The sequence below is a fragment of the Danio aesculapii genome, chromosome 14, assembly GCF_903798145.1.
Source record: "Danio aesculapii chromosome 14, fDanAes4.1, whole genome shotgun sequence".
In the NCBI taxonomy this organism is placed as follows: Eukaryota; Metazoa; Chordata; class Actinopteri; order Cypriniformes; family Danionidae; genus Danio; species Danio aesculapii.
The window spans coordinates 5,978,536-5,987,554 of record NC_079448.1 but is presented as its reverse complement, the minus strand read 5'-3'; positions in this window follow the sequence as shown (position 1 = coordinate 5,987,554).

The window sequence follows — 9,019 nt, the reverse complement described above, 5'->3', positions numbered from 1 at the left end:
TCGAACGGTCAGTCAACAGCACCCTCTGGTGGATTTACGTGAGAAGAGCAGGCATGAATGGCACTCGCGAGATAAATTTGAGATCTGTAAAATCGTACACAGCGGCCTTTGGTGAATTCGTGCAAAAAAGCATAGCTCCTGGGACATATTTGGCGCTCTCCAGAAATGTATATAGGAGTATGTTTTTTTAGAATGATGCTGAGTTTTTATTTACTGTTATCATGGCAAAGATAAAAGAAATCAGTTATTAGAAATTAGGGTCGGACTTTATATTACGTGGCTTTAACCACTATTCACTTGCATCAGAAAATAAACACAATGTACTTACTGTGTTCCTAATGTATTTGAGAACATTTATGGTGCTCTAGAGGTGGGATACGGGTAGGGTTATGGACATTTGTGGTGGTATGGGTAGGTTTAAAGGTGGGTTAAGGTGTAAAGGATGGTCAACAATGTAATTAAAAATGTAATTACAGAAATTAATTACACATAATTACATGCAGTTATTTAATTATTTGTAGGTACAATGTAAGTACATGCATTAAAACAATAAGTACATTGTAACAAATTATTAATTTTGGTGTAAGAAGATTTTAGTTATGGCCACTTAATATAAAATGGGACCGAAAATAGTTATTAAAACTACTATGCTTAGAAATGTGTTGAAATAATGTTTATTTCCATTAAATGGAAATTGGGGAAAAATATATACAGAGGGGCTAATAATTCTGACTTCAATTATACGTCAGTGTTTGACTGTGATTTTCATTTATGACCATATTTCTTCAGCTTTTAACATATGTGGTGATTCCATCTGAGAGTGTGTTTTGGTGTATGTCTTCATCTGATTCCAGCGTTTTTCAGCTTCAAATCCTCAGGAGTTTTTTTTTTTTTTTTCTGTGGCTCGATGTGAACATAAGTCTTATCGTGTGCCTCTCGGTAACACACATGCTCCTTGGTTCCTGTGAGGAACGTGGGCGTCCAAACAAACATCTCCTCGACTAATAAATAAGGTTTTCCCTTCCTCAAGCTCAGTTGCGATTCTGATTTTTGCCTTAATTGTATTTCCCCCCGTCTTTGCCTGAGCAGTGGCCCACATCTTATCAACACAATCAGAAGACTAATATGAGAAATCTTTTATTGGTTTCCGTCTCACGTAAGGGGTTGAAATTGTGAATTTTCAATGCCTGCACAGTTTTGGATTTATAATATGAAAGATTTTCCTCGGAAAATTCACATGTAAACAAAACCATTCTTGGTGTTGTTGTTTTCCGTGTTGATATGCATGTTGGCGGATAGAGGAGTTACTTTTATGGGTTTAAAGAAAAGGTTATTTGTACCAGTTTCAAGGTAAACCACGGTAAATATTCTGATGACCATTGTTACAATGGACATCATGGTGGGTAGCAAGATCGCCTCAAAGCAAGAAGGTTGCTGGTTCGAGCCCCGGCTGGGTCAGTTGGCTTTTCTGTGTGGAGTTTGCATGTTCTCCCTGTGTTAGCGTGGGTTTCCTCCGGGTGCTCCGGTTTCCCCCACAGTCCAGACATGTGCTATAGGTGAATTGAATAAGCTAAATTGGCTGTAGTGTATGTGTGTGAATGCAACAGTGTATGGGTGCTTACCAGTATTGGGTTGCAGCTGGAAGGACATCCGCTGTGTGAAACATATGCTGGATAAGTTAGTTCATTCCGCTATGGCGACCCCTGATTAATAAAAAAAGTAAAGGCCCGTGCACAACGTTTTCTATTAACGTTTTACACCTCGTGACTAAATAAAGGGAGCCAGTGTGATCGTGTACACCAATGCGCAAAACGGCAGGCGTAAATGTGTCATTTTTAAAGAAACGTCTCATGCTCGTTTTTCTTTTTTTTTGTCAAAACTTTCTCCACCAATCAGATTGGCACTTTTGTTCACGTGCACAGAGCTGCTGAAGTTACAGTAAACAGCACATGGAGGCTCTCAAGCGCAAAACTGTCATTGCGAGCGCACATTGAAGAAGATGCCAAGAGGCGATATGAACGTGGAGCTGCTTATTGCTCTGCTGAACAATAATCATTTCTTCATCGCTAGAGCTGGAGCTGCTACTTGAACCATCCATGCTTGTTTGAATCGCCAGTAACTTTAACAACAAGCGTGTGTTAACTTTCTGTCTTCTTCTGTGTTACAAGTGGGTCAGAAGCTTAAAGTTGTGTAGCGCCATCTAACGTCAAGGAGGGATTTTGCAGACTCTTCTGCTCGACGCCAGTGAAAATCGCTTTGGTTTGAATCTGGAAAAACCCTGACGATAAATGCAAACGAAAAGCGTCCCGGTGTGTATGAGCCTTAAGCCAAAAAGACTTTTGATAATGAAAATTCAACTGCATATAATCAAAGTGATTTTTACTGAAGTTTTAGTGGTTTGAAAAACAATATTCATTCATTCATTAATTTTCTTTTCGGCTTAGTCCCTTTATTAATCTGGGGTCGCCACAGCGGAATGAACCGCCAACTGATCCAGCATTTGTTTTATGCAGCAGATGCCCTTCCAGCTGCAACCCATCATTGGGAAACACATACACACTTATTCACACACACATACGCTACAGACAATTTAGCCTACCCAATTCACCTGTACCGCGGGGGAAACCGGAGCACCCGGAGGAAACCCACGCGAACGCAGGGAGAACATCCAAACTCCACACAGAAACACCAACTGACCCAGCCGAGGCTCGAACCAGCGACCTTCTTGCTGTGAGGTGACAGCACTACCTACTGCGCCACTGCGTCACCTGAAAAACTATATATTGTATAATAAATAATATATAGAGAGAATTAAGTCTATAAAATACAGTAAATTTCTGTAATTTAATGTCCATTATTTTACAGTAAATTTCTGTAATTTAATGTCCGTTATTTTACAGTAAATTCCTGTAATTTAAAGTCCGTTATTTTACAGTAAATTCTTGCAATTAAATGTCTTTTATTTTACAGTAAATTTCTGTAATTTAATGTCTGTTATTTTACAGTAAATTTCTGTAATTTAATGTCCGTTATTTTACCGTAAATTCCTGTAATTTAATGTCTGTTATTTTACAGTAAATTTATGTAATTTAATGTCTGTTATTTTACAGTAAATTCCTGTAATTTAATGTCCGTTTTTTTACAGTAAATTTCTGTAATTTAATGTCCGTTATTTTACAGTAAATTTCTGTAATTTAATGTCCGTTATTTTACAGTAAATTCCTGTAATTTAATGTCCGTTATTTTACAGTAAATTTCTGTAATTTAATGTCCATTATTTTACAGTAAATTCCTGTAATTAAATGTCTGTTATTTTACAGTAAATTTCTGTAATTTAATGTCCGTTATTTTACAGTAAATATCTGTAATTTAATGTCTGTTAATTTACAGTAAATTTCTGCAATTAAATGTCTGTTATTTTACAGTAAATTTCTGTTATTAAATGTCCGTTATTTTACAGTAAATATCTGTAATTTAATGTCCGTTAATTTACAGTAAATTTCTGTAATTTAATGTCCGTTATTTTACAGTAAAGTCCTGCAATTAAATGTCCGTTATTTTACAGTAAAGTCCTGCAATTAAATGTCTGTTATTTTACAGTAAATTTCTGTTATTAAATGTCCGTTATTTTACAGTAAATATCTGTAATTTAATGTCCGTTAATTTACAGTAGATTTCTGTAATTTAATGTCCGTTATTTTACAGTAAAGTCCTGCAATTAAATGTCTGTTATTTTACAGTAAATTTCTGTTATTTAATGTCCGTTATTTTACAGTAAATTTCTGTAATTTAATGTCCGTTATTTAACAGTAAATTCCTGTAATTAAATGTCTGTTATTTTACAGTAAATTCCTGTAACTTAACGGCCGTTATTTTACGTTTGTTTTTTTTTTTCCGGCACCCCAGCTGCTAGAAATAAACCGTAAAATTACGGATTTTTTTTACAGTGTAGAGCAACCGTCTTGCTTAACAAATGATAAATTAACTATTTGCTAATGCTTAGTAAATGATTCAAAGTGTGCAGTTATTAAAATGTCTTACTACATTAACTAATAGTGCCTTATTGTAAAGTGTGGCCTGCATATTTTAAAGTCTATGACGAGCTACAATAAAGTTTTTATGTATTATGTGGTCTTTCTAATGCTGACTTTTTGGCGAACTGCATATAAACCAAATGTGGGTCTGTACTCTAGTTCTTTAGCACAGCATGAAAGTCGAGGAGAGGCTTTTTTTTCGTTCATGGATCTCAGACTGATTGTTAGGCTGATAACTCTCTGACTCACTGCACTTCTTATATAATGTGTCTGTCTGCTCACTAAAACAAACCTCCTTCCAAGCGCGGTCATATTGCAAAGGTAAAAGATCCAAATAAAGTGTGTAATAAGCAGAGATGATCCCGACTGTGATCCCACACAACCTCATAAATTCTAATTAAACCGTTCTGTTGAGCTTCGAACACCTTTATTTCGTTGGATGTGCCCGTGAGAGTGTGGTCCGTGACATTTTCGGTGGTCTCTGCTGGAGTCTGTCTGGCTCTGCGTGCTGGACATTCAGTGCCAGCAATGACATGTGCAAAACTGCGTGAAGCTGAACACCTGAGCGCCAGTGCCAGACCTGATGGGACACGCGCTCGCAGGAGAGGTAGATGCTGTTTACTTTCACAAGTGTACACTGAAAGACAATATTCATTGGATTTACACCTTTTTTAAGGTAAGTGGTTGCAAACTATTTAAATGGGATGAATTTAAACACACAAATTCTATTTAGTAATGTTCAGCTTAATTGGTTTCTTTAAATTCAGCGCATTTCAATTGTTTGCAACCCCTTACCAAAATCCAATCCAATTAATTTTAAAAGGATTTTTCAGTGTAGTGTCTCACAGTTTCCAGATGAGTGTTGTGTGAAAGTTAGCAGTGGGAATATTTGAGTGTCAATGTCTGACTTCTGATCTAACGCTGAAATAAATCTTTCCGTTAAACCGAAATTGGGGGAAAATATACAGGTGGGCTAATAATTCTGACATCTATTTCTGCGTCAAGTGCACGCATGCTGGTCTGGCGCAGTCTTCGAACAGTCACATAACCTTCACCTTGATTGACGCTGACCCCAACGTGTAACGTGTAACCAGATGTCCTGACAATGCTTAGTGCAAGAGCAGTGATTGATCAGCTTAGCGAGAGTTTTTAACAATTGTCGAGTCCCTTAGAGAAGCTCCAGATCGATACTTTTGTTTTGCGTTTACTTTATGATTTAAGTTGTTGCACATCTGCCGGTTCCAACACAGGCTCATTGTGAAAACGTAGCCCTGCGGACGTTTCTGGAGACAGCGAATTACGTGGGCGGAGGTACGTATGGCTGCATTTCATTTCTTTAAACGAACGCTACGGGGCGGTGTGACTCCATTCCTTTACCAGCTGACCGCTTGGACGGCATTCCGGCTGCAACCAGTTTGTCCCGTTAGCGCGCCACGTGCATCGGGGGATTTGAGATGCAGAGAGGAGTTGACCACGAAGATGGGGGTTCGAGTAAGGTGAAGAGTGGTTCCAGAAAGCAGGTAAGACAAAAACAGAATCCAAAATATAAAACAAACAAGTGAATAGCAGGGTGAGGATGTGGTAAAAAAAAAAAAATCAGACTTTTATTTACAGGGCTTTTAGTTTTTTGGATTGCTTTTGAAACTTGTTGGTGGGGTTTAGGGAAGAGGGCGGGCGGGTCAATCGATAAAATTGGTTAGGTTTAGGGAAGGGCGAGGGTGGGTCAGCCGATCGTTCGCTCAGTCAGTCAGAAAGTCTGGAAAATGTACCTCCATGGACATTTCTGGAGACCGCAAAATACGTCCCGGCGGCAAGTTTTTCTGCTGTTTTTGTTTACGTGAATCCGCCAGAGGTCGCCGTGTACGCTTTTCGAGATCTCAAATTTCCCTTGTGAGTGCCATTCGTGCCTACTGTTCTCACGTAAACCCACCAGAGGGTGCTGTCGATTAACTTTTGGACAGACTTTCTGACTGACTGAACGAACGATCGGCTAACCCACCCTTCCCCTTCCCTAAACCCAACCAATTTTATCGATTGACCCGCCCACCCTCTTCCCTAAACCCATATTTCAAAAGCAATCCAAAAAAATAAAAGCCCTCGTCTGACTTTTTTTTTTACCACATCCTCACCCTGCTATCCTCTTGTTTGTTTTATATTTTGGATTCTGTTTTTGTCTTACCTGCTTTCTGGAACCGCTCTTCACCGGACTCGAACCCACATCTTCGTGGTCAACTCCTCTCTGCATTTCAAATCCGCCGACGGATGTGGCGCGCTAACGGGACAAACTGGCTGCAGCCAGAATGCCGTCCATATGGAGGTAAGCGGTCGGCTGGTAAGCACAAAAAGGAACGGCGTCACACCGCCTCGTAGCGTTCGTTTAAAGAAATTAAATCAGCCATACGTACCTCTGCTTACGTAATTCGCTGTCTCCAGAAATGTCCACAGGGCTACGTTTTCACAATTAGCCTGTGTTGAAATAATGTCTGTTGTACTGACTTGAGATACAAGTCAAAACTCAATTTAGAAATCATTACTTATTTTATTACATTACTGTTTTATTATTTACGTTTTCCATACTGACTTTCCATACTTTTTCTGATTTGCAGTTGTATTATTATTTGTTTACTACTACTATTTACTGTGTTTACTATGTTTTTATATATACTATGTATATTTTTATACATGCTTTATACATGCTTTAGTAAAACATTTGTAACATTTTGTCATGCCAATAAAGCGGTTTTTGAATTTGAGAGAGAGAGAAACTTTAAATTATTAAAAATAAAATAATAAATACTCAGAATCAGCACCTCCAAGTCCGTGTCTGGGGAGGGGGAAGGACGGGGAAGTCTGGGGTTCTCTCCTAAGACTCCCCCGCGACCTGACTCCAGTAAAGCGGTTGAAAATAAATGAATAAATAAATACTGAGCGATTAAAATAATTGTATAATATATGATTAATAATGCATTAACATGATAATAATGTGTTAACTTGCCCAGCCCTTATATATATATGTTACAGGTTGCTGGTTCGATTCCCGGTCCCGGCAGGATCTGCAGATGGGGGTGTGAATGAATCGCACTCTCTCTATCTTCGATACCAAGCTGAGGTGCCCTTGAGCACCTCACCCCTAATTGCACCCTGGGTGCTGGAAGCAATCTCTGCCCACTTCTCTGAGTTTATGCTCACTGTATGGGTTAAAAGCAGAGGACCATTTTTGAGTATGGGTGAAACCATGCTTGACAAGACTCACTTCATATATGATAGACTACTTACAAGGTACAGGGTAAAAAAAGAGCAAACTTAGCACTGAAATTGAGCATTTCACCACTACTTATTTGTGTATGAGCAGAGGTTTTGTATACTGTTTTCATTTCAGAAGATCGCATTTCTGAATTACTTCCACTGAAGCGGTGAAGCAAAAACTAGTGCACTCCAGCATCTCCTCTAATTGAATTTCCTCAAACGCAGCATGTTTTGCTCCCCGAAGTCAGACGTTAGCAAAAGGCATTGCGAAGGAAAGGTCCTCGCAGGTCATGTTTTGTAATGTACAGTCTGAGCTCAGGCATTTTCCAGGTTAATCGCACACAGCCAGACAAATTCCACCCCGCTAACTACTTCAATTAGATGCCATCATCATCACCCATGCGGCCTTATGGGACGCTCCATGACTCGAAAGCAGACGGTGTGCTTCGTAACACAATAGTGGTGTGATTATGAGAGCTGAATGAGAGACGAAAGCGAAAGGGAAGATGCTAATGACGGCATCATAGAAGTCATTACGGTTAAGTGAAATCTTATTTGGCTTTGAGATGTGAAAACACAACTGTTAAATTCAGGCACAATTTGGAGCTCATCCGTTCAATGGATAAGCTGTTTCAGATTTACTATAATCATTTCTTTACCCATCATTCCAAATCGATTTTAAATATTTAAAGGCTTCATGAAGAAACTCAACCTAGGCTCATTCTGATTACGTACCCCTGTATACATTACTGGAGAGTGCCAAATACGTCCCAGGAGCTACGTTTTTTTTGCAGGTTTTGTTTTGACAAATTTCGCTGTGTACACTTTTTGAGATCTTGAATTTCTCTGGCGAGTGTCATTTGCGCTTGCTCTTCTTGCATAAATCCACCAGAGACCACTGTTGACTGACTGACCAACCAACGATCCCCCAACCCACCGCCTTCCCTTAACCCAAATGATAGTGTTTTGAAAACCCCTGCGACAGCCTGATTTTTACCACATTTTCAGATTTTACCTAATTCTCACCTTGTTATTTACTTGTTTGTTTTATTTTTTCGCGTTTGTTTTTGTCTTACCCGCTTTCTGGAACCATTCTTTGTCAGTCTCCAACCCCGTCATCATGGTCAACGCTGCTCTGCATCTCAAATCTCCCCGACGTACACAACGAGCCACTGGACAAACTGGTGACAGCTTCAAAGCCCTCCACACAGAGGTAAGCTGTCAGCTGCAAAGTGCAAAAAGGAATGGCATCATACCGCCCCGTAGAGTTCATTTTACGAAATACAGCCATACATATTTCTGGCTACATAATTTGCGATTTCCAGAAATGTATATAGGGCTAGGTTTTCAGAATGAGCCTATGTTGAAGAAACTGCATGCATGCAAATGCAAAAGAAAACCTAATAAAATAACTGTGAGAAGAATCAATCTAATATAGATCCAGCACCAACATGAATGACAAAGCAATGACCAGCAAAGAAACTAGAGTCCTTGGGATTGGCATTCCTGAGTGGAAAAAGAGAAAGAAAATAATTAGCGTAGCTGCTTTTCATAATGTGTTAGAACAAGAGATGTGTAAACCCAGCAGCAACATCCAGCCCTCCCAGCTCTCCTAAAACGGAAGTAACTGAAACTGCAATTCATCGAAATTCCACTAGTCTTGGCTCCATAATGGAGCACATTTGTATTGACCCCAATGATAAAATGACCAACTTTACAGCAGATTAAAAGGTGTTTAC